The following is a 26395-nucleotide window of genomic DNA, read 5'->3' as shown; positions in this document are numbered from 1 at the left end:
TATGATTTAACACTCAGTTTCAGATTTAACACGATTCATAACGCTAGCTAAAAAGAAGGAAAAAAGTGCAGGTAGTACTATGGGTCACTGTTAGATGGAGGAGCTGGTAGGTGGTGGATAACGGCATGAACCGTTAGATGAATGGTGGATTAATAGGACGATGGATCACTGGTAGGTGAATGGTGCTTTAACAGGACGTACTGAGGGATACTTTGTGCTAGTATCACACTTAATTCGCTCTTGTACATACAAGAGTAAGGTAAGGACATTTAGTGATGCATAGACATTATTTACACTAAATGCGTAGAGTGGGAGTATGCAGGGGGGGGGGGCATTTGTCAGCTGATGAATGGAAGGGGAGACGGTCACGACTGTCGGCTGATGAATGGACGGGGAGACGGTCACGACTGTCAGCTGATGAATGGAAGGGGAGACAGTCACGACTGTCGGCTGATGAATGGAAGGGGAGACAGTCACGACTGTCAGCTGATGAATGGAAGGGGAGACAGTCACGACTGTCAGCTGATGAATGGAAGGGGAGACAGTCACGACTGTCAGCTGATGAATGGAAGGGGAGACAGTCACGACTGTCAGCTGATGAATGGAAGGGGAGACGGTCACGACTGTCAGCTGATGAATGGAAGGGGAGACAGTCACGACTGGGTTTTCCACTTACTTGAACGGGAAGGAAGTCATTGTTAACAGTTATTGTATTTCACACCCACTAAACGTTCGTTCATGCTTGCACTAACCTCGACATGCACATCTACTCACTGAAAACCCTTAATTGTTTCACAATATGAAACGTTCCTAAAAGTATCCTTTACATTTTTATTCTTTGTAAATCCTTATTTGCTTCACTGAAACTGACAATTTGAAACACTTCCCTAAACGTTTCTCCTCCCGAAACTTAAGCCTAATGCTTGCTGTATCTCTTGCTAATCCTTTGAACAAATCCACAAGGGCTGTGACAAGGATTCGAACCTACGTCCGAGAGCATCCCAGACGCTGCCTTAATCGACGTTTGTTCATTTGATGCATCACGCAATTGTGATTTTTGTGTTGCTAATCCTTAATTACACTGTACGAAATAGTCTATTGTACGAATCGATATAAAACATTTCGAATTCTTCAACAATTTTCCCCTCATTCTTTCCCCTCGTTCCCAAGCATGTTGCAGTGAAAACTGCAGTTGAAAAACCATACTTAACATTCCCTAATGTTTGAAATATTTTTTGTTACCTTTTAAATTCGTTCACCACTTATGCCCTTCTAATCTTACTATTTTGCAACTGTCCAAAAATGTCAGTTTCATATGCCTGCAACTTTACATGCAACATCAGTGCAACACGACTCATTTTTCCATCATTGCCATTACTTCGCAACTTTGCATCCCAGGACGGGAAGTATAAGTTACATCCACAATTCCCCTAATATAATCCTCTGCTAGAACTATTTAATAAAAGTCTGAGGCATGATATCTTACCTGACCGCTGGATACCGACTAATAATACCCACACCAAAGCCAAATTTCCAAAAATTTAGACCTACATGAGAAAATCAGTAAGAGCCGTGAGGAAGAGTCGAACCTAAGCTCTAGGGACTCAAGCAAACGTCTTAAACATTTGCACCACTACATGGCAAAAAAAATGCAACTGGGATGCTTGCGAGTACCCAGAGCAGAGGTTCGAATCCTGCTCACAAGCTCTTACTAATTTGCTGATTGATACATCACAATGTGATTTTATTGTGCTATCAGACTCATCTGACACCCTGTAAGTGTTAAGTTCTTGAGATGATTAAACTCGACATGTTAACGTTTCAAATTGCTTTGAAACAATTTAGGGACAATTTGAAATGTAGTCGAAAAGAGGGAATCAAAACTGAGCCACACAAACTATTTGGATAGAATTAAACGAAAAAAGCAAATAATCTTATGATAGGAGTTATATATACGCCACCAAATTTAGACACAATGGAAGGAAGTCATCTATGGGATGAAATATCTAGAGCATCTAGGTCAAAGTATTTATGTCATGGGTGACTAATTTTAGTGGAATAAACTGGATTAACAGAACAGGGAACAACGAAGCAGAAGATTTTATAGAATTAGTTGACGATTGCTTTCTTACCCAACACATTAAGGAACTAACACGGGAAAATAATATTTTAGATTTAGTGTTAACTAACAGGGAAACACAAATTAATGACATCGAAATAGGGAGTGAGCTAGGGAACAGTGATCACAAAGAAATCAGATTTAGCATAGAATGGAATAGACCTGTAGGAGAAAATTCTGTTAAAGTGCCAGATTTTCGAAAAGCTGATTTTAATAGCCTAAGAAATTTTTTGGGTCAAATTGATTGGAAAGTCTTGGGTATGGGGTGTGGGCCGGTCTTGGAGGAGACATGAACCCAGCGATAGGTGACTTAAATGGGGATTTCGATGTGGATTCAATATATAACTTATTTAAGAATATCCTTAACAAAGCACAGGAACGTAGTATACCATACATATTGAATAGATCGAATACTAATGACCCAAAGTGGATAACAAAGAATTTGAAGAACCTTATAGGTAAAAAGAGCTTGGTACAAAAAGATTAAAAATGGGGAGGTCACTTTAGAACAGGAATTCGTACAACTGGTTAGAAATGTTAAAAAAGAGATAAGGAAAGCAAAAAGAAACTATGAAGTTCGCATAGCAGGGCAAGCAAAGAAATCCTAAAGGGTTTTTTCAGTTATATCGTACTAAGACTAGGGAAAAGATAGGTCCATGAAAAACTGAGACAGGTCAAATAACAGATAGTGATGAAGAGATGAGTAGTATTTTTAATAAATATTTTGTATCTGTATTTACTAAAGAGGAACTTAACAATATGCCTTCAGCCGAACAAGTCTATGTGGGTGGGGACGAGGACAGGTTGACGAGTTTAGCAGTTACCAGGGAGGATGTTCTTAAACAAATAGTAAAACTCAAACCAAACAAATCCCCAGGGCCGGATGAAGTGTTTGCCAGGGTGCTTAAAGAATGCAAAGAGGAGCTTTGTGACCCACTGTCAACCATATTTAATAAATCAATAGAGTCAGGCAGAGTGCCCGAGTTTTGGAAAGTTGCTAATGTGATACCAGTTTTTAAGAAAGGAGATAGATCACTTACGTCTAACTATGGACCAATTAGCCTAACGTCTATTGTGGGAAAGTTACTCGAATCTATAATAGCAAATAAAATTCGTCTTCATCTTGAAAAACAAATTAATAATTGAGTCGCAACATGGTTTTGTAAATGGCCGTTCATGTTTAACAAATTTGTTATCTTTTTATTTTAGCATAGTTGAGGCAGTTGATAGTGGTAAGGATTGTGATGTTGTGTACCTTGACTTTAGCAAAGCTTTTGATACAGTGCCACATGAAAGACTGATTAAAAAGATAGAGTCTCATGGTATTGGAGGTGCTATATTAAGCTGGATTAGACCATGGCTATACCAAAGGAAACAAAGAGTTAGTATAAATGGAATCAAGTCAGAGTGGGAAAATGTTGTAAGTGGAGTGCCTCAAGGCTCTCCTGGGACCTTTGTTGGTTATAATATATATAAATGATGTGGATTCAGGTTTGAGTAGCAACATTTGCAAATTTGCCGATGATACGAAAATCGGTAGGGAAATTAATTCGGAGGAGGACTCACTATCACTTCAAGTTGATCTAGATAGGGTTTTGAAATGGTCATAGGATTGGCAGATGCAGTTTAATGCTGATAAATGTAAAGTTCTGAGGTTAGGTAATGATGATAGGGTTACAAGATACGAGCTGGATGGTGTTGAGATTGCGAAGTCGGATTGCGAAAGGGATCTGGGAGTTATGATTAGTAAGAATTTAAAACAAAAGGATCAGTGCATAAATGTTCGTAATAAGGCAAATCGGACACTTGGATTTATTAATCGAAGCGTTAGTAACAAGACACTTGGTGTGGTTCTCAAGCTATATCTTGCTCTAGTTAGGCCCCATTTAGATTATGCAGTTCAGTTTTGGTCGCCATATTATAGAATGGATATAAATTCACTTGAACGTGTCCAGCGTAGGATGACTAAGATAATTCCCCAAATTAGAAATCTTTCATATGAAGAAAGATTAACAAAGCTTAAGTTGCATTCAGTGGAAAGGCGAAGAGATAGGGGTGACATGATAGAGGTTTACGAGTGGGTGAATGGACATAACAACGGGGATATTAATAGGGTATTAAAAGTATAAACACAAGACAGAACACGAAACAATGGGTATAAATTGGATAAGTTTAGATTTAGGAAAGACTTGGGTAAATACTGGTTCAGTAACAGGGTTGTTGATTTGTGGAACCAATTACCGCGTAACGTGCTGGAGGTGGGGTCCCTCGATTGTTTCAAGCGCGGGTTGGACAAGTATACGAGTGGGATTGGGTGGTTATAAATAGGAGCTGCCTCCTATGGGCCAATAGGCCTTCTGCAGTTGCCTTTGTTCTTATGTTCTTGTGTACACCAGAGTAGTGTGCTTAGCCCAACAATGTTCAATGTCCTAATGCACAATAACTGATATTCCAACACCAGCTGTTGAAGCTGTCATCTATTATATCGACGACATTTGTACCCCTTTCAAATATCCAAAGTAGACTGCAATCTCTATTCACTCACTGCTAAAAGCATTGAATTTAGTCGTATCTATTATTTAATACTTTCAAAGTCAACAACCAAAATAGAAACATGTCGGCAGCATAAATACCTTTCAGTAGGAGTCAACAGCAAGAGCCTCATTGTTGCATTTACAAATAACCTGCTCACTGAACAGAATAAATGGTCTAGACTTTATCTTGTATGGATACCATCTCGCAAATATAACCAATCATAATGACAGACACTACAGCCAAATTGCCGTGTAACAATGATGAAGTTGAATTAGACCAAGGTATCCCCATCTTTGCTGTCAAGACTGTTCCTAACACTCAGGTAAAATAGAGAAATTATCGACTCCCAACGGTCTGAAAGCACCAATGTAAAAAACTGTGATTTGTTATGATCCGAAACCTATGTATATGGGCAGCACAAAACTACCTCCAGACTGCGACTACTGAAAATCTGAGTTGGGCACAACCGACCTGAACAAGACCTTAACATACTGAAAAACTGCACATTAACCACAATATATCAAGGCAGCACTTGTCAGTACTCTGAAAAAGCCTTCGATACCCTGTCTTGACTAATATATTAAAAAATATTAACGACTTTCCACTTTCGACAAAATATTTCTTTGATAACCCCTAAATGAAATCAAGATTCCTCCACGACACACTGACTACTTGGACCGTAGTGATGGAGTGCCACAAGGCTGTGTACTCCTGCCAACATTACATCACACACTACAGGGGGAAAGGAAGGGGAGGAGTGGCGGCCCTGTTGATAAAGGACTGGAGTTTCGAGGATATGGATATCCCAGGCTGCGAGGAGTTCAGAGACTACACAACAGGCACCATGACGATCGGAGGACCAAAGAGTAACCGAGATGTAAACCCTCATTAAATGACAGACCCAATCAAGATCACGACAAACATAGCAGCACTTTCAGTTATAGTAAGGGCAGACTGTCGCCAGTTAGAAATCGATCGCGACTTCTAATCATGAGGACTTCAGGGAAAGATGCAAGAACCGTATGGTGGCACAGAGCGAGCAAAACTATTGGAATTGTCAACAAGAAAACTTTTAAGCCCACATGTAATAGAACCTTACACGACTAGAGATAATGATGAACCAGCCTGACTTCACCTTGAATTCACAGAAAGATTCACTTTTATGGGGAATGAAGTTCGGAGCCCCATGGGAAGGCGTGATCACTGTATTGACGTTTGAATATATGTATTTAAAGTAGAGATAACTTGCTCAAGGAAGGGACCAGAAAACTAAAGCCTGGCATAGCGAAAGGAAAATTACAAGGAAACCAAATTTATAATATAAATTCCATAGGCAGCAAAGCTCAAGAGAAAAGGCTGCACAGTTACGATTGACTACATCACCCAGTAGGGTAAAGAGACAAGTTTGTCCTGGTATGAAAGAATGAAATTTCACGACCGTTAAGTTGAGCGAGCGAGTATGACCAGATGTATATAAAGTAATCTCCATCTGTGCACTCTCCTGTATCCTCTGGTCTGGGACCAGGAGTCTGCCTTGCTGGGTATCTACAGTCAGCACTCTGGCTGGGCTGGCCAAGGATATTGCAGTTGTTGCATGCTCACATCACCAAAGAAAATTACAAAAATCAGTGGAACTCGGTGCTTCCATTCAAAGGGAGAGAACGTAGAGGGTTAATTCAAACAGTCTCCGTGGTGTAGTGGTAAGACACTCGCCTGGCGTTCCGCGAGCGCTATGTCATGGGTTCGTATCCTGGCCGGGGAGGATTTACTGGGCGCAATTCCTTAACTGTAGCCTCTGTTTAACGCAACAGTAAAATGTGTACTTGGATGAAAAAACGATTCTTCGCGGCAGGGGATCGTATTCCAGGGACGTATTCCCGAAACGCTACGCGTACTAGTGGCTGTACAAGAATGTAACAACACTTGTATATATCTCAAAAAAAAAAAAAAAAAAAAAAAAAAAATTACGTGCTCCCAGGTAAGTAAGGTTCGCTCACACGTTAAGGAGGGTCTCCTAACCTCCCATGTTACTTTTCCACGACATCATGAAACCTTGACAGATTACTTGTGTATGGAATTGCCATTGGTTTAGTCGTTTGTTTGTCAGCTATTTGTCTATTCGGTCAAGGTCATTGGACAAAGGGAAACTAGACCAAATGATGGACTTCTTCACTGACAGGGGCTACCCGGCTAGTATCGTGCAGCAAGCACCGAGTTGACAGAACCCATCAACGGCATCAACTGAGAACCTGAAGCCAGGGAGCCTCTTCTTACCTTGTCTGTGATGTAACGAGTACTCTGAGCAAAGAAATTATGGATATTGCCAAAGAATTTCAAAGAGTACCCTTGTCGAGGATTCTTCCAGAAGGCACCCAGGATACAGCAGAAAAGGTATATATCTGTCGAATGAAAAAACAAAAGCTTGAAGAAAATAGGGATGACAAACAGGCCGAAGACAACGACAGGCCCAGACCAAGAGGCTAAGAAGAGGAGACGCCTGGTCTCTAAGACCTGGGGCCAGATTCACGAAAGCACTTACGCAAGCACTTGCGAACGTGTACATCTTCTCAATCTTTGGCGACGTTGTTTCCAATTATTAAACAGTTAATGAGCTCTAAAGCACCAGGAGGCTGTTTATAACAATAACATCAGTTGAATGGGAAGTTTTCATGCTTGTAAACTGTTTAATAAATATAATAAAAGCCGTCAAAGATTAACGAAAGATGTACACGTTCGTAAGTGCTTTCGTGAATCTGGCCCCAGTTCTACAACAAAGCAGTTATATCTACAACAGAGATCATCCAATGACTTACGGATATTCCATAACAGGGACTACCTTCCCCCTCTCCTCAGAGCAGGCCATTGTTCTCCCCCCGAAGTGGGAACCAGATCAACAGACGCCACAATTTGAGGCAACCCAAGGATCGTCCGCCAAGTGTAACATTGGCCTTGGAGGAGTATTAGATTTTTATGACTGACACTACGAACAAAGGAATTATCGAAGATACCAAAGTTACAGAAGAGACAACGATTATGGGTACAATGGAGAAAAGATATTGATACAAAAACAAAGAGGTAAAGTCCCAAACAAAAGACTTAGTTCATTTCAAGATTCTCTGTTGTAAGTGGTATGACCTGGTTGGTCTATGTGATAAAAAACAATTATAAAATATAATAAACAATATTGTTATATATTAGCATACTGTGCATATTTAGGCATTGGTTAGGTTGTGTGTTTTGGTTCTGATGACAATTATTTGTATTCTTAGTACGTGGGTGGAACATTTTTCAACACTGTGGTTCGAACAAAAGTCGTCAGCAAATCACTGTTCGAGGAATGTTTGAAAGTTTCCAGCGATGAGGAAAAACCGGTGGATAACATAAGTAATAACTGACGCAAGAACTCATTATACAGACCCAAGCATTATTCCAGGTGAAGTATTTGAAGGTTATGAATGTGGAGAGAGTGGCTTCGCGTGTCGCAAGATGGGGGGGAGGGACCGTCGTAAACATCTAACTACGGAACACCAACTCTATGAACCCGAGCCAACCGAAATTATCTCCAAGCAATACGTATGCACTACGCCACTTTGCAGTTTTTACAACTATGGCAATGTGTAGGTCGTATGCATCCCTCTTCAACCACATTGTAAAAGGCTCAACGCCCACAAGAAAACATCAAAATAAAAATCCGCTTCAACGCCACAGGTACAATAAAGGAGAGTTGACCTGCCCTCTATGTGACTGCGTGTACTGTGAAGTAGGCCTTCAGACGCCACCAAGAGGCCCGAGGCAAGCTACCTTGGACCAATATCAATTGTGTCATGTTATATCTGTGGCAAAGACAGACCAAATGAAGGAGAGATGAAAGCGCACATGAAAGAGTATCGTGTAGGAAAGTGCTATCGTTGTGATGTTCAAGTTCCGTTCTGTGTAACTCAAAAAGCTAATACAACATCTGAGAATGCACACTGGTGAGAAACCACAGTCGTGTCCTTTTTGCCCCTTATCGTGCTGCTCGCCGCGACAACCTTCGGTCCCATGTGCGGCGCATGCACAAACGAGAAAATATGTATGGAGACACTTTCACCCCTCGTTCTGTGGGGTTCTCTGTAGCCGAGAGTCAAGATTATTTACACTATTGTTGATCATGAAGAGCATCAACAGGTCCCAGCCACACATCACTGGACCTCCAGTTCCAGGCGCAGCAATCACTGGACCTCCAGTTCCAGGCGCAGCAATCACTGGACCTCCAGTTCCAGGCGCAGCAATCACTGGACCTCCAGTTCCAGGCGCAGCAATCACTGGACCTCCAGTTCCAGGCGCAGCAATCACTGGACCTCCAGTTCCAGGCGCAGCAATCACTGGACCTCCAGTTCCAGGCGCAGCAATCACTGGACCTCCAGTTCCAGGCGCAGCAATCACTGGACCTCCAGTTCCAGGCGCAGCAATCACTGGACCTCCAGTTCCAGGCGCAGCAATCACTGGACCTCCAGTTCCAGGCGCAGCAATCACTGGACCTCCAGTTCCAGGCGCAGCAATCACTGGACCTCCAGTTCCAGGCGCAGCAATCACTGGACCTCCAGTTCCAGGCGCAGCAATCACTGGACCTCCAGTTCCAGGCGCAGCAATCACTGGACCTCCAGTTCCAGGCGCAGCAATCACTGGACCTCCAGTTCCAGGCGCAGCAATCACTGGACCTCCAGTTCCAGGCGCAGCAATCACTGGACCTCCAGTTCCAGGCGCAGCAATCACTGGACCTCCAGTTCCAGGCGCAGCAATCACTGGACCTCCAGTTCCAGGCGCAGCAATCACTGGACCTCCAGTTCCAGGCGCAGCAATCACTGGACCTCCAGTTCCAGGCGCAGCAATCACTGGACCTCCAGTTCCAGGCGCAGCAATCACTGGACCTCCAGTTCCAGGCGCAGCAATCACTGGACCTCCAGTTCCAGGCGCAGCAATCACTGGACCTCCAGTTCCAGGCGCAGCAATCACTGGACCTCCAGTTCCAGGCGCAGCAATCACTGGACCTCCAGTTCCAGGCGCAGCAATCACTGGACCTCCAGTTCCAGGCGCAGCAATCACTGGACCTCCAGTTCCAGGCGCAGCAATCACTGGACCTCCAGTTCCAGGCGCAGCAATCACTGGACCTCCAGTTCCAGGCGCAGCAATCACTGGACCTCCAGTTCCAGGCGCAGCAATCACTGGACCTCCAGTTCCAGGCGCAGCAATCACTGGACCTCCAGTTCCAGGCGCAGCAATCACTGGACCTCCAGTTCCAGGCGCAGCAATCACTGGACCTCCAGTTCCAGGCGCAGCAATCACTGGACCTCCAGTTCCAGGCACAGCAATCACTGGACCTCCAGTTCCAGGCACAGCAATCACTGGACCTCCAGTTCCAGGCACAGCAATCACTGGACCTCCAGTTCCAGGCACAGCAATCACTGGACCTCCAGTTCCAGGCACAGCAATCACTGGACCTCCAGTTCCAGGCACAGCAATCACTGGACCTCCAGTTCCAGGCACAGCAATCACTGGACCTCCAGTTCCAGGCACAGCAATCACTGGACCTCCAGTTCCAGGCACAGCAATCACTGGACCTCCAGTTCCAGGCACAGCAATCACTGGACCTCCAGTTCCAGGCACAGCAATCACTGGATCTCCAGTTCCAGGCACAGCAATCACTGGACCTCCAGTTCCAGGCACAGCAATCACTGGACCTCCAGTTCCAGGCACAGCCATCACTGGACCTCCAGTTCCAGGCACAGCCATCACTGGACCTCCAGTTCCAGGCACAGCCATCACTGGACCTCCAGTTCCAGGCACAACAATCACTGCCCCCCCCCTCTCGACACCCTCATCCACCATCTCAAGCATCGTTATTATCTGTGTAGGGTTAGTGCCGTGGTAATGGTGGAGTTAGTCTGTCATCAGGGTTGGCTTGACGCTGTATCCGGTGTCTTATAGTCATAACTTAATGTTAAATATGGGATGCATTAGACATGTTCATAAACCAGAGTAACGTTGGGCATCGGAAGAAACCGGCCCCTTGTCAGCAACGATTTGAAAATTACTCTATTAGTGCAATTGATACTTCAATATAGATACAAGGTTGACTTTTACCAGCAAGAGATAATGGAATAGAATGCTATTTATTTTCTGGGATTTTTGGAGATTGGCTTTACCCTGTGCTTATGAAAGACTTGTGTTCTTAAATTCTGACTTCTAATATTGCTTTACTTGGAAATTGTTATGTCATTATTGGAAAAATTCAGCAAGTCAAACGTAATTATAAAGAAATATTAAATTTATGTTCAAATTGTATTATATGATATCCTATATTGGTAGATATATTATATCTACCAATATAGGATAGGTAGATATATTTCAATTTCATTTTTGTTTTAACAAATGGAAATTGACTCCAAGAGTCTGCAAATACCTCTGGTTAATCGTTTTCTTCTTGCAGAACAATAGGAAGCAAAAAATACACAATGACAGCAAGATAAAGGAAGATGGGACAGTGTCGTGATGGACCACAGCGACAGTGTTTAACTCAAGAGCTGGGATATGAGGCGGTGTTCCCTTAAGGTAACCAACACACCGTTTCATAGTAGCCAATTCTTCACATACTTCTTTTTACTATACTCAATGGAAACCATTTGTCTTCATTCAGTTACTTCAGTATTCCTCTTACTTTAATATAGAACTATGGTGCACTTCAAAATTTAATTATGGAAAGCTAAGGATCAAGAATGAACAGGTGGTTTAAATTACCTTTGAAGTGCATATCCATCTTGTTTATGAACTACATTAACAAGGCGTTTCTGTTCAGACATTTGTTTAGTGTTGACAAGTGTTGTTGAATGTGTGTGGGGGGGGGGGGGGTTGCTGCATAGGTATGGTATGATACATTGTTCCAGTTTTGATATATGACATGTACTGGAAGTAGGAACTTTGTAATGATGCATTTGAGATGACCCAGTACTGTAGTCTTAGGCATGTCCTGATTGGTTTAAGACATCCCAGTACTGCAGAGGCGGAAACAAATGGGCAGAGTTTCTTTCACCCTGATGCCCTGTTCACCTAGCAGCAAAAATAGGTATCTAGGAGCTAGACAGCTGATACGGACTGCTTCCTGGGGATGTGTAACAAAAAGGAGGCCTGGTCGAGAACCGGGCCGCGGGTACGATGAGCTGCGAAATCATCTCAAGATAACGTCATCAGTTGTGGTGCGTGTGAAAACTTTTGTTTCCTTTATAAACGGAGTTAAGCAGGTGCATTGAATGGACTTTAGCCTTTGTTTATGAGGACGAACTGTTACACGACTCAATATATCACGTTCAAACATTCCTTTAACAGTGATTCGATGACTTCTGCTCGTGACCCAAAGATATAACTCATCGGACAGTTCTAATACAAATAATGGCTAACAGAATCTTAATATCTTATCTAACCTACACCTAACTTAAATTGAAATTATAATATTAACTCTTATGCTAAGTCAATTTTAATTACAAAATGTTAAAACTGATTAATGCATTTAAGTGGAGGGTAGGGAAGGCGACAAGTAACGAGCCTGGCCTGAGGACGGGTTGCTGCAAATGAGCATTTAGCCATTGGTGCTCATTTAGAAATTAGCAAAGGCTACTTTACTACAGTTCAAGCCGTCCATGATTGGCCAAGGTTCACCCAAACCTGAAATTTACGATCAAGACACACATGAAGGAGCTACCCTTCCTAGGTATGTGTGTGTACACTCATCTTGTACTTGCAGGGGTTGAGCTCTGGCTCTTTGGTCCCGCCTCTCAACTGGTGTACAGATTCCTGAGCCTACTAGGCTCTATTATATCTACATTTGGAACTGTGTATGGAGTCTGTCTCCACCACATCACTGCCTAATGCATTCCATCTGTTAACTATTCTGCCACTGAAAAAGTTCTTTCTAACATCCCTGTGGCTCATTTGGGTTCTCAGTTTCCACCTGTGTCCCCTTGTTCGCGTACCCCCCTCCCCTCCCAGTGTTAAACAATTCACCTTTATGTACCCTGTCGATTCCTCTTAGAATTTTGAAAATAGTGGTCATGTCTCCCTGAGCTCTCCTATCTTCCAGCTACGTTAGGTTCATATCATGCAGCCTTTCCTCGTAACTTATGCCTTAATTCTGGGATAAGACTAGTGGCATACCTTAGAACTTTTTCCAGATTAGTCCTGTACTTGATAAGGTACGTGCTCCATGCTAGGCCCGCATACTCCAGGAATGGTTTTATATCTGTGGTATACAAGGTTCTGACCGATTCCTTACACAGGTTCCTGAAGGCAGTTCTGATGTTAACCAGCCTCGCATATGCCGCCGATATTTTTATGTGGGCTTAAGGAGGCAGGTTTGGTGTGATCAACTTAGATTTTTCTCTTACCGTTTCATGGAGCACTTCATCTCCCATTCGGTATGATGTTTCTGGCCTTCTGTTTCCACTGCCTAGTTTCATTCTTACATTTTCTCGGGTTGAACTGTAGAAGCCATTTGTTGGACCATTCATTCAGTTTGTCTAAATCATCTTTTATCCTCTTACTATCCTCCTCTGCCTTAATCCTCCTCAATTTTTGCATCAGCAAACATTGAGAAGAACGATTCTATTCCCTCTCGGAGATCATTTACATATCAAAAACAGTATAGATCCAAGGACTGAACCCCAGTGGGACTCCACTGGTGGCACTTCGTCAATCTGAGACCACGCCCCTCCCTGTGACTATCTTCTGTTGCTTAGGTACTCCCTTTTCCAATCGAGTACCTTCCCGTTCACTCCTGCCTGCATCTCCAGTTTGTGCACTAGTCATGTGTGGTACTGTTTACTTTCTTTACTCCTTGTTGCATGAAGGTGCTTTTTTGCAATCCAAAAATCCGCAGTCTGCCCATCCCTCTCTTCCTTGCCTGATTTCTGTTGCCTGGTCGTAGAATTGAATTAATCCTTTGAGGCATGATTTGCCATCCCTGAACCCATGTTACTGATGTGTTACAAAGTTCTTTCGCTCCAGATGTTCCCCTAGCTTTTTTCGAATAATTTTTTCCATCAACTTGCATGGGATGCAAGTTAGGGACACTGGCCTGTAGTTTAGTGCTTCCTGCCTATCACTCTTTTTGTATATAGGGACTACATTAGCAGTCAATTTTTGGCAGCTCCCATGTTAAAAGTGATTTGTTATACACTATGTAGAGTGGCAGGCACAGTGCTTTTGCTCCTTTAGTATCCATGGTGAGACTCCATCCGGGCCTATAGCCTTTGTCACATTCAACTTTACCAAAAGCTACCTCACCGCTCTACTAGTATTCCAAAGATCCTCTAGCAGTACCTGATTATCTATTCTTTCTCTTATCTCTGGGACTCCTCACTCTAATGTGAAGTCCTCCTGGAATTTTTAATTGAGTTCCTCACACACTTCCTTGTCGTTTGTAGTTAATCTGTCTGCCCCCATCCTCAGTTTCATTACCTGTTCCTTCACTGTTTACCTCCTGATGTGGCCGTGCAGTAATATAGGTTGAGTCTTTGCTTTGCTTGCCATGTCATTTTCATATTGCCTTTCTGCCTCTTTTCACACCCTAACATTCATTCCTGGCACACTTTCTCTGCTCTCTAGTGTTTTTATTTCAACAGTTTCTCCATGCCCTTGCACTTTGTTAGCTTACATCTCTGATTAAACCATGGGATTCTCATCTGGACTAAATTTTTGTTTTCTTTTGGACTGGGACGAACTTGTCTGGCCTCCTTTGTGGGAACCGACCTGTGAGATTTATATTTATTTGATTTATATGAATTTATATTTACGTTAATTTATATACTTCGATAGCAATTTGTATAATGATAAGTGGACTGTATTTCTGCAATAATCTCTTAATCTCACAATTCGATCCTCTACACATTAGGGGGGGTTTATATTACACATATGCAGCCAATCAAATTACAGTAATAGCTACATACATTGATGAGGTTCCTTCTCTTATAGTACAGCAGGTTAGTCCACTAGGTATAACTAGAGTGTAGACACCAAATTATCCTCTTTGAGGTAGCTTCTATCACCCAGTAACTGGTGCACATAATCTTGCATCCTCGTCTTGACCTGTCAAAAGTGCGCTAGCTGTGAAGCCAGAATCCTATATATGACAAGTATTTCAGAGAAAACAGTACATGGAACATGAAGACCTGGCTTAATTACCTTTAGTTTGAGGCGATTTCGCGATCTAACCGGGTCACCCTATATCCTGACATTAATGGCCATAAATGAATGATAAACGGGTTTCGGATAGACACTTAACTTGATTGTAGACATCGTGTTGGAGATGGTACCTTTGGTTTCCATAACACTACGTCCAAGTAAATTAACAGGAGCCGAATTTGCTCCCGTGTGAGCCTCTGGTCTCAATATAAATGGCTGCATCTAACACTCCATTCTATTGACGTCACTGGCCGACATTGTCCAGAATGATAGGAGCCGAACTCGCTCCACACGTCTCGGAGGTGACACAACAATGGCTGCCCTCTTCCTCACTCTGACGCCTGGCCTACATTGTCCAGATTTCAGAACGTGATAGAAGGGTCACATTTACTTTACTTTAATATTGATAATTAAGTTAATTTATATAAGATGTTTTTATGATGGTAAAGTCCAAAGACTAATGTATTTAAGAATAATTCCCACCATAATAGGTGGTGAATTATAATAGTATGTGGTGATGATATCCCGTTTTCTATAGACGGTAATTCCACTACAAGTTACGTTTTCTATGGGTAACTTGTTGGTAATACAGCAGAAATTATTATCTGTCTGTATGATATATTAAATGGTGTCGGATTTTCCGACATAATTCCCCAGGGGGCTGCTCACGGGTCGAAGTCCTAATTAGAACAGACGAACACCGATACTCCTCCATCGAATTATTAGATTAATTTGATGTTAGTAGTTAGTAATCACACATTTGTGCGTCTGTTCGTACAGGACGGATGTCCCGTACTAGAGTTGCAGGGGTTAGAAGTCTAATGCGATTTCATTTCCCTGTCAACTCTTGAAAGGCTAATATTCAAGCCTTATTACATATTATTTAACCCAGAAGACTGAATGTGATCAAGTACTACAGTCAAGTATGATTCAGGGACTGCAGTGAGATCAGTGACATTAGATATAACTTGAAGTTTCTTCAGGTAACTGGTCACTGATATATAAACACTGAGGCCCATGGAATACATCTTGATTAAATAATAAATGTATCAAATCAGTCATCAGATTTATTGGGGTTTAATTTAGTTAATTGATTCAGAAGATTGAATAGCTCATCATTAAAGTAAAGTATGGTTCTGAGACTGCAGTGGGTTCAGTGACATTGGTCGCAGTGACTTGTAGCTGTTTTAGGCTACTGTTCACTGATTTGCCACTGAGGCCTCATGAACTCATCTTCAGCTTCAAATGATGATACTAACATCAACCTCTGATGCTATAGTCAGCTGTAATCTCCTTAGTATAATGCTACTGGAGAAATATAATCAGCTGACAAATTTAGATTTCTACTGGTATTGTTTATCTGCAGGCATAGGTCTCCTCAGGCTTGATACTGGGCCTGAGAGTAATTTACCTCCTGCAGAGTTTAACATGGTTATACCCTGATATTTAGTAGGGCTACCGATGAATTGATGGCAGTAGTCTGTCCCCACAAGGACAGCCATTTGGCATTTGATTTGCTCAAATTTACCTGCAGCTGCTTGATAATAGCTTTCCAGGTCAGCATAATCAACTGTTGATTGTTGTGACAAATCTTCACATTTCTTGATCTGTCTTGTTAAGTGGCCTTTAAGACCTGCAAGGGTTCTTTTCATTCTCCCTGCATTATCCATCCTGGCTAGTTGGTGAAGCCTTGTGGGGCTTGTACTTGGGCTGCTCATAATACTGAACAAACACTAATGATAGCCTAGGGTAAATTCTGAACTCACTAGGCAATAATCCTACCTCTACTAGAGGTTAGCACTTAAAATTAATACACATTATATATATACAATCATACACACTAATGATTTGAGTGATAAACCAGTGTCAGTGGAAGTACCTTTAGGTTAGCTCTTCTATATCACCCCAGGATGGTAGAGACACTAATTAATCACTCAAAGGTGTAATGATCATAAGTAAATTATTATATATACAACTCAACTCGAGTTGATAAAAATTACACCCAAAATAGGGTCTGGACCATTCATTAATGGTGCTAGGTTATTCAATATAGTACAACTGACTATGGTAATAATGGGACTAGGATGAACGATAATAGTTCAACTAGTCATATCCTACCCTGTTGTGGGTTGGCAATTAGTAAATATATTGTGATCACTAGTGCAATATATATTAAATAATTCTCTATTTTGGAGAATTTATATACACAATTATTGATAATAGCCTCTTAATTAGCCTCTATGAAACTTCTAATATTATCTAGAAGTATTAAATATTATTAGTGACCTCGCGAAATAAAGTCCACAAAATTCGTAGATAATCTCTCGCGAAATGTAACACCACGAAATCCGTGAACAATCTCGCGAAGACACAGTCACTAATTTGGCTGGTTTCAATATTAGCGCTGTCATTTCACGAAATAACACGCCACCAAATATCTGTGGGTGTGCATGAAACCGCTGACTAAGGCTGATCTGAACTGAGGGAGGCTCCTGAGCTCCCTCGAGGCTTCGCCGCTGTCTTTGACTGGCTAGCCTTGTTTAAATAACACTGCACTAGTATATTTAATGAATCCACTGGATAACTGGTTCATCCGGTTCTAAGATGACCAAATGTGGGTTCATAGGACCGAATATTCCGGTTCCGAAGGTCCAAATAATGTGGGAACCGACCTGTGAGATTTATATTTATTTAATTTATATGAATTTATATTTACGTTAATTTATATACTTCGATAGCAATTTGTATAATGTTAAGTGGACTGTATTTCTGCAATAATCTCTTAATCTCACAATTCGATCCTCTACACATTAGGGGGGGTTTATATTACACATATGCAGCCAATCAAATTACAGTAATAGCTACATACATTGATGAGGTTCCTTCTCTTATAGTACAGCAGGTTAGTCCACCAGGTATAACTAGAGTGTAGACACCAAATTATCCTCTTTGAGGTAGCTTCTATCACCCAGTAACTGGTGCACATAATCTTGCATCCTCGTCTTGACCTGTCAAAAGTGCGCTAGCTGTGAAGCCAGAATCCTATATATGACAAGTATTTCAGAGAAAACAGTACATGGAACATGAAGACCTGGCTTAATTACCTTTAGTTTGAGGCGATTTCGCGATCTAACCGGGTCACCCTATATCCTGACATTAATGGCCATAAATGAATGATAAACGGGTTTCGGATAGACACTTAACTTGATTGTAGACATCGTGTTGGAGATGGTACCTTTGGTTTCCATAACACTACGTCCAAGTAAATTAACAGGAGCCGAATTTGCTCCCGTGTGAGCCTCTGGTCTCAATATAAATGGCTGCATCTAACACTCCATTCTATTGACGTCACTGGCCGACATTGTCCAGAATGATAGGAGCCGAACTCGCTCCACACGTCTCGGAGGTGACACAACAATGGCTGCCCTCTTCCTCACTCTGACGCCTGGCCTACATTGTCCAGATTTCAGAACGTGATAGAAGGGTCACATTTACTTTACTTTAATATTGATAATTAAGTTAATTTATATAAGATGTTTTTATGATGGTAAAGTCCAAAGACTAATGTATTTAAGAATAATTCCCACCATAATAGGTGGTGAATTATAATAGTATGTGGTGATGATATCCCGTTTTCTATAGACGGTAATTCCACTACAAGTTACGTTTTCTATGGGTAACTTGTTGGTAATACAGCAGAAATTATTATCTGTCTGTATGATATATTAAATGGTGTCGGATTTTCCGACATCCTTTCACTTCTGTGTGGTATAGTCCATCATGCCATGGGCCATCTTTCCTCCGAACTTTGCTTCAAGTTGTATCTGTTAGGAATTTTCTTATCTCATCATAGTTTCTCTTTCGGAATGCCAGCCTTTTGTTTCCTGGGCACGCCCTTGTGTACAATAACCCTTCTTTGACCAAATACTCAAACATCAGTATACTCATTCTTTCAGCGGCTTCGAAACCTAGTTTTCCTTTCATTGGAGTCATTTAGAGTGAAGACTAGATCGAGTCTTGATGGTTGATCATTTCTTCTCATTCTTGTGGGTCCCCCGACATGCTGGCCAAAAGTTTCTTGTCGCCACTTCCAGCAGTTTAGCTCTCCATGTTTCCTCACCTCAATGCAGTTCCTTATTTTCCCAGTCTATTCTTCCGTGATTTTTCCCTCCCCCCATGAGGAGCAGATGGGATCTATTTTCACAGGCAGCAGTGGCTACTCTTGCAATAATGGTGTTGACTGCCATGTTTGTCATACTCCTGCTTGGGGTCTTCTGTCGTTTGGTGGAGGGTTATATATCACTGTTATAACTACTATTGGACCTCCTATCGCCATGGTACCTGCTATGTAGTTTCTGAACCACTCACAGCCTGGGATAACCATCTCCTCGAAACTCCACTCCTTATCAGTAGGGGCCACTCCACCTTCTCTCCTTCCTTCCTTCCTTCCCTTCCTCTCCTTATTACAGTGTATTCCTGGGGAAACACCACATCTGTTATAATTCCTGAGTTTTGTTTCTGTGAGCCCAATTACATCCGGGTTCCCTTGTGCCCTTTCCCCTAAGCTCACTTGCCTTGCTTGTAATCCCAACTATGTTCGAGTACATTACCTTGAAACCGACTTCCTTCCATCTTCATTTTCTGTTGGTTTCACTGGAATTGGGGGGCAAGGGGTGTCCGGGGTGGGAGGGCCTAGGAATGTGGACCTGGGGATCTGGTGTGAAAAGGGGCTGGGAGGATCCTGAATGGGGAAGCTAGGTGGGTCTGGGTTGGCCTTGGGATGGGGGAGGAGAAGGGACATGTGAAAGGTCGGGGGGATGTCAGGGTTTGGGAGCAAAGGGGAGTCTGGGGTAATAAAAAAAAAAGTAAAGATGATGGAGAGGCATAGGTGAAGGGAAGTATAGAACTGGGAAATACAGTGAGGTATGAAAGCAGGCGGGCTGTCCGCCTTGCTGACACGATGTGTGGTTGTTGGCAGCTAAGCTAAGCTGGCTCCCTCTTGTCAGGGAGGTGTGAGTGCGAGAGGTTCTTCACATGTGTTTCACCATTTATGGATTCCATAGATATTACTGTGTAGCATTCATATATACACACTCCGATGCTTCCACACATGTTGTTCTGTTTAAGGCTCTGTTTTATTATTATTATTTATCGAGTTGTTCATATATACACATATATGAACTGTTCATATATACATACATACATCTCATCTGGGGATTATATACTGTGGGGCGGGGTTTTCATTCAGAGAATCGAGGCTCTTGGGCCACCAGCTGTGGGAGCGGGGCGTCTCATCTTGGAGCAATCTTTCAAACATTGGGTCTAACAATTCGAAGGTGTTCCACACACTGATGGCTTGGTGCTGCAGTCTGATGTTTAGTGGCTGTATGTTCAGGAGTTCTAAGTTCATGGAGCTCCTGGATTGTTTGATCATATGGTGGACGGTGATTTGCTGCTCTCCTTAGCGCCTTATTTTGTACTGCTTGCAGTTTCTGCATGTTAGTTTTCTTTATGGTGTGTAGTGGTACTGGGGGATACTCTAGATGCGGCCGAACTAGAGCCTTATATAGGTGGATCTGAATGTTAGTACTGAGGCTTCGGAATCTTCTCAGTTTTCCTAATGCTGCTTTGGCTTTGTTTAGTCGGTCCCTTACATGAATTTGTATCCCTGTTCTATTTATCATAAGTCCCAGTATTCTGCCTACCTCCGCATATTGGATCGGACGGTTGTCAAGGATGATGGGGTCCGGGTTTCTTTTCGCAATGTGTATTATCTGAAACTTTTGTTTGTTGGTGCTAATTTTCCATTGCTTCTCAAAGTTGTTTATGAGTTCAATTGCCGCCTTGGTCTTGTCGGCTAGTAGCGACTTTGATGGTCCCGGTAGGCAAATTATTTGGGTGACATCGTAAGCGTATGTGATGTATTCTCCATGTTGGGGTTGGGGTAGGTCAGCTGTATAAATGTTGAATAGAGTAGGGGAGATGCAGCTTCCTTGTGGTACTCCACTTCAGTTCTATTACGTCACCCAAGTAGCTGCCGACATTAAGCCTAGCAGTTCTATTGTCTATAAAGCTGCAGAGAGTAGCATTAAATCTCTCAGGAAGCCCTAGTTTAGATATCTTATATTTTAGGCCTGTGTGCCACACTTTGTCGAAGGCTTTCGAGACGTCCCTAAGCACTATATTACACTGATCTTTTTTCGACACTGTATTGGCTATATGCTCGTAGATAAGGGCTATAGCTGTATGGGCCCCTCTGCGGTTTCTAAACCCATGCTGCCAGGTGTTATACTTCCCTTCCTTTTCCATGTACTTCACAAGTCTGATTGATAATTTTTTTCGAATATTTTACCTGGCACTTCGAGGAGGGAAATTGGCCTGTAGTTTTCAGTTTGGGTTGGGGGTTTACCTGGCTTGGGGATTAATCTTATTGTGGCATTCTTGAAGTATGTGGAGAATGGTCCAGATGCAAGAGCTGCATTTAAGATACATGTGTATTGATGGAGTGCAATCACTGGTAGGTTGGATAATACCATCTTATTTATTTTGCTGTTGGCCGGCGCCTTGTTCTTGAAACCCATAACTGTTTTATGGACCTCCGCAATGGTTATGTGTTTCATAAGGTGGCAGTCATCGCTTATGTTGTTAAGGTCTATTGTTTGCATCGGGAGTAGTGCTGCAGCTCTGTTATCGACTAGAGTTGTAATTTCCCTTTCATTAATTGGGGAAAAATTAAATTTTCTTCCGGGTTTATCCTGAATATTTTTCCCAGAACTTCCTGAATTCCTGCTCTTGTTCTCTCTCCTCATATAGTTTATTTCCTGAGGCGTCTATGATGTAGGGTGTTTCCTCAGACGAGCTTCCCATCAGGGTCTTTACTTTTTTCCAGAACTTTCCTGGGTTTCTGTAGTCGACTTGAATTTTGCTTATGAGGTCATCCCATTGTTTGGTGTACTCTGTTTTGCATAGATCTTGCAGCTCATCTTGAAGTTCCCTTTGTAGTCTTTTGCGCTCATCCGTCTACCCGTGTTATGAGTTGTAGAAGATTGTTATATCTGGTTTGTAGTGTCCTGAGCGCCTCAGTGGCGGGGGGTGGGGGGGGGTGGGGGGGGGGTGGGAGCGTTATATGGTGAGCTACGGAATGTGATCACTCATGCATTTTTCTATGGTGCTAATCCATGTATTTAACTGCGTTTATGCATGATGTTTCCTTTCCATTAAAATCTGTGACACTGATTTCCTGTGCACTGCTTTTGAGCGCTTCCCAGTCAGTTTTAGTGTATTGAAGTCTTGGTGGTGAGGGTTTCTGAATGGGGTTAGTTGACAGCGTCATTATTATTGGTAGGTGGTCGCTTGTGCTCACAGGGCCCCTTTCTATGCGGGTGATTAGGAAGTGGTGGTTGTTTGACAGTATTATGTCTGGTTTACCACTGTGGCCTTGTCTGACGTAAGTTGGGAAGTCTGGGCCCAGGTGGTTAGATTTCCGTTCCTTATCATATTGTGGATGGCTTCTCCTGCTTGGTTGTTCCTTCCATGTCCCAGTGTTCTGTGCTTGGCGTTCAGATCACCCAGAAAGTAGGCAGGTCTGTTCCTTCTGGTAAGTTTCATGATGTCGGCAAGGGGAAGGTAAGGACGTCTTGGTGGTTGGTAGCATGTTCCTATGAAGATTATACCTTTCGTAGTTTGGAGTTCAATTGCCAGGAAGTTTTCCTGGAAGTTATCTAGAATTTTGTGTGGAATATTTCTTTTTACGGCAATTGCCGCTCCATCGTTGGCCTGGTCAGCTCTGTTGACCTGGTAAATTTTGTAATTGAAGATCTTTATCTTCTCGCTATTCTTTTTTCCTTGGCTAATAATGAGTATTATATCAGGGTGTATTTCTCTGTACAAGTTGCTGAGTTCCAATGCTCTGTGCGGAGTCCAGCATAGAACATTGTGTTGAATTATTGTTAATGACTGAATGGCTATGTTGAATCTGATGGGTCTCTTCCACCTTGTGGATTGTTTGGGATCGTTCCATAACCATTGCGCATTGCGTCAAAGTCCTCGCTGCTTATCTGTTGAATGGTTATGAGGTTTCGGTTTGGGTTAAAATTATATGACCTTATCAGGTCGTACACGTCATTCGTAGTGACACCGGGAATGTTGTGTTGGAATTTTATGTGCTGAGTTTGTATTTGCTATCGGAGGGTCTTGTGGGTAACTAGGTGGGTTGCTTTTCTTGAGAAGAAATTGATTGTGTTTGGGGTCTCTACTGAGGCTTGGGTGACATTTTGTGTGGGTGTGCGGGAATCAGTGAGAGCCGTTGTGGGTCCCTGGTCCTGTGGTACTTTTATGTTTTGTTGTTTGTGTGTGGCCCATCTTCGGGGGTCCTGAGTGGTAGTTGCTGGTGTTGTATCGTCTTCCTCTGGCTTGTTGGTGGTTGCTGGGGTCGTGGGTGCTGGCACTTGTTGGGAGTTAGTCACAGTTGGGGTAGTGCTGGCTACATTGCTGTCCACCAGGGCTTTTATGATGTTAGTGGAGTTAGTGTCTGGGAATTCCATCAATGGGAGACTATTCATCTTGTACATTTCTTTAATTACAGATCTAAATGACCCTGGGTTTGCTATGTTTTCTAAATGAGCAAAGATCATACTGCTCCGGATCTTTGTGGGTAGATCCCCATTTACCTGTGAGGTCGTCTTTGTTGGAGTGTGTGAGGTAGTGTTTGCTGGATTATGTGATACCTTGTTTAACCAAGCATAGGTGGTAGTTATACCTGCATAAGTATTATTGGCCATTGCTGTCTTTTTTGCTAAGGCATCGGCCCTTTTTTGTTTTAGGATGTCCTTCCTAATGGGACATATTGATGCCAGTGTGCGGTGGGGATTCCCACAGTTGAGACATTTGGGGTTTGATTTATTCATGCAGTCTCTGTACGTGTGTCCCTGCCCAGCACATTCTGAACATACTTGGCCCGTTTGTTGGCACTCTGCGGCTGTGTGATCGTATTCATAGCATGTCCAACAAGGGGTAATGTTATAGTATTCCTCCTGCTCAAGGTTGTTGTCCGTGCTAAGGTGATAGTAGTTGCAATGGATACCTTGGCTGAGGGCTTTCTGTGCCATGGAGATTTCTTCAAACCTTATTTTCATCATGTTAGGCAATCTCGGCATGAGGATTACCTCTTCTACCTTGGCCCACTCATTCCTCTGTTCTATATCGTGTTTAATATTTTCTGGGGCGTCGTCAGTAATTCCTGCATCAAGTCTCTTCAAGATTATTGTCTTCCTGGCCTGCAGCTCAGGGGGAATAATAACCTGGAAATGTTTATCCATCAACACGTATGTTTTCTTCCTTGATTGTATCCACATCTACATCCTGGTAGCATAGTGCTATGAAAGAGGAGTCCTTTGTGGGTATTAGTCTAGAAAATCTTACTTTGAGAGTTGATAACATTCGTTAGTTCCTTCTGTTTCTCATAGCCTGTCCCCCACCTCCCCCCAGCAGAGGGGCGGATTTTTACCTGGTGTCCTCTCATTGTCTCAGTTCCTGTTCATTTTAACTTGTATAGTTGCTTTTCTCTTCAATTCCCTTCCTAAGAATAAGTTCTCCTAAGCCGAGGGCTATGCACTCCGTCCTTCCACTTGGTTGGTTGGGACTCGCAGAGGGCAGCCCCCAGTGACTTATCCTCCTGTATCCTATGTGTGGACAGAAGTCTGGAGTGGGGCAGCAGGGATGGAGGAAAGTGGGGGGGGGGGAGGTTGTAGGAGGGAGAGCTTGGGGGGGGGGGAGAGGGGGGATACTGGGGGAGGACATGTGGTGTGGGAACGGGGAGGGCCTGGGGTGGGGAAATGAGTTGGGGAAGGAGGGCATGAGGGTTAACATGGGGCTTGGGGTCGGGGAGCTGGTGGGGGGGCTTAGTCTGGGGACGGTCTCTACTGGTGGGGTGGGTGGGGGGGAGGAATGATCATGGGGTGAGTTTATGGGAGGTTTCCGTTATATTCCTCCCTGGGGATGCTGGCCTGCTGGTGAAGGGATTCACCATTAACCATGTTACACCACTAAATGTTCAAATTACGGGCCAGAAGAATAGTTTACCACTCAAGTGGTTAATGCATAGAGTACTTTACAACACCTATTAGAAGATCACCGCTTCAAGGTATAAACTATCACAATTATTAAACGTGTTTCCTTCACCTATTGTACTTATGTGGGAATATATATATGCGCTATATAATGACCAACTGCAATCCGAGAGAGGTTTTTCTAAATAATTTTAATCTTCCATACCTGCTGTGCCGTTGTACGAGACCAATTTCTTGGGTCTGGTTGACCATACCTTCAGTGCCGTTGTACTGATGAACCCTCGTACATACCTGAAATTACACATTAAATACCCCTAATTACTAACTTGAACACAACTTTATGTAACGTTTAAGAAATATCCCGCTAGACAATCGATCAGGTCAGACATTGGATGAACTAAAGTGCCGACTTACCACGGAATGGCAAAAGCCAACCTCAGATGACACAGCCCGTTCTCAACACAACGGCCAAGTGGTCGTTAACCCGGCAGCCAAACATGAACGTTCTCAACACAACGGCCAAGTGGTCGTTAACCCGGCAGCCAAACATGAACGTTCTCAACACAACGGCCAAGTGGTCGTTAACCCGGCAGCCAAACATGAACGTTCTCAACACAACGGCCAAGTGGTCGTTAACCCGGCAGCCAAACATGAACGTTCTCAACACAACGGCCAAGTGGTCGTTAACCCGGCAGCCAAACATGAACGTGAAGAACGCTTCACATTTAACGAGTCCTCGGTCTATACTCGTTCGTGCACTGACCCACAACAGTTCATACATTTTAACACAAGAATTATTTAAAATGGTTTTTGATACGTGAACTATTATACATTATTATTTATTAGGCGAGGGAGACAGGTTGGAATACACTCATGTGCTATAATTTCCTTCAACTATCAGACCTATGGACAATATAAATATACAATAATATTTACTTATATTCGACCAAATATAGTACTTGGTTACACAGGACGTTAATGTTAATTAAGGCGTCTCTGGGGTTGGCTACAGCGTGGACGACACTGACTCAGTATGGTTAGTTTCATTGGGGGGGGGGGTGTAAGTGACGGTTGATAGATTAAAAGTCTTTGGTCTGTATTTCAAGGATTGAAGTCTGATAGTTCACAAGAAATACTTTATAATTGTCAGAATTTAACTACATTAATTTCGTAATTTCCCCCCCCCCCCCCCCCCACTTGGTTTTGGTCGAACGGTCAATTTCATATATATAGTCGAGACACGAGCGGCTGTTATGGAACCGTTAATCTCTCATCAGTCGTTTTAGAAGTTAATTTTATTTTAATAAGCTTTACCAAAAGTCTTCAGGAAGGTAAAATTCTCTACTAATAGCCAAAGATAAATTATTCAATATGATTATATTTACAAATGAGTAAACCTGGGATAAAGCTTTATATAAAATAATTAAATTAACATCTTTGTAACTATCCTTATTTATAAAAT

At 42.7% G+C, this 26395-nt stretch overlaps 1 long non-coding RNA gene across 1 annotated transcript in view; it reads right to left on the bottom strand.

Annotated features, from left to right (window-relative positions):
• LOC138363895 (uncharacterized) overlaps positions 1-25231 on the bottom strand; it is a 45387-nt gene extending 20156 nt beyond the window's left edge. The window contains exon 1 of the long non-coding RNA XR_011228237.1: positions 25139-25231. This is a non-coding gene — a long non-coding RNA (uncharacterized lncRNA). The remainder of the gene's footprint in view (positions 1-25138) is intronic.
• Between the last annotated feature and the right edge of the window lie 1164 nt (positions 25232-26395).

The sequence above is a fragment of the Procambarus clarkii genome, chromosome 12 (genome assembly GCF_040958095.1).
Source record: "Procambarus clarkii isolate CNS0578487 chromosome 12, FALCON_Pclarkii_2.0, whole genome shotgun sequence".
Classification (NCBI taxonomy): Eukaryota; Metazoa; Arthropoda; class Malacostraca; order Decapoda; family Cambaridae; genus Procambarus; species Procambarus clarkii.
Note: the sequence above shows the minus strand (reverse complement) of the source record. Positions and strands in the feature narration are given on the sequence as shown.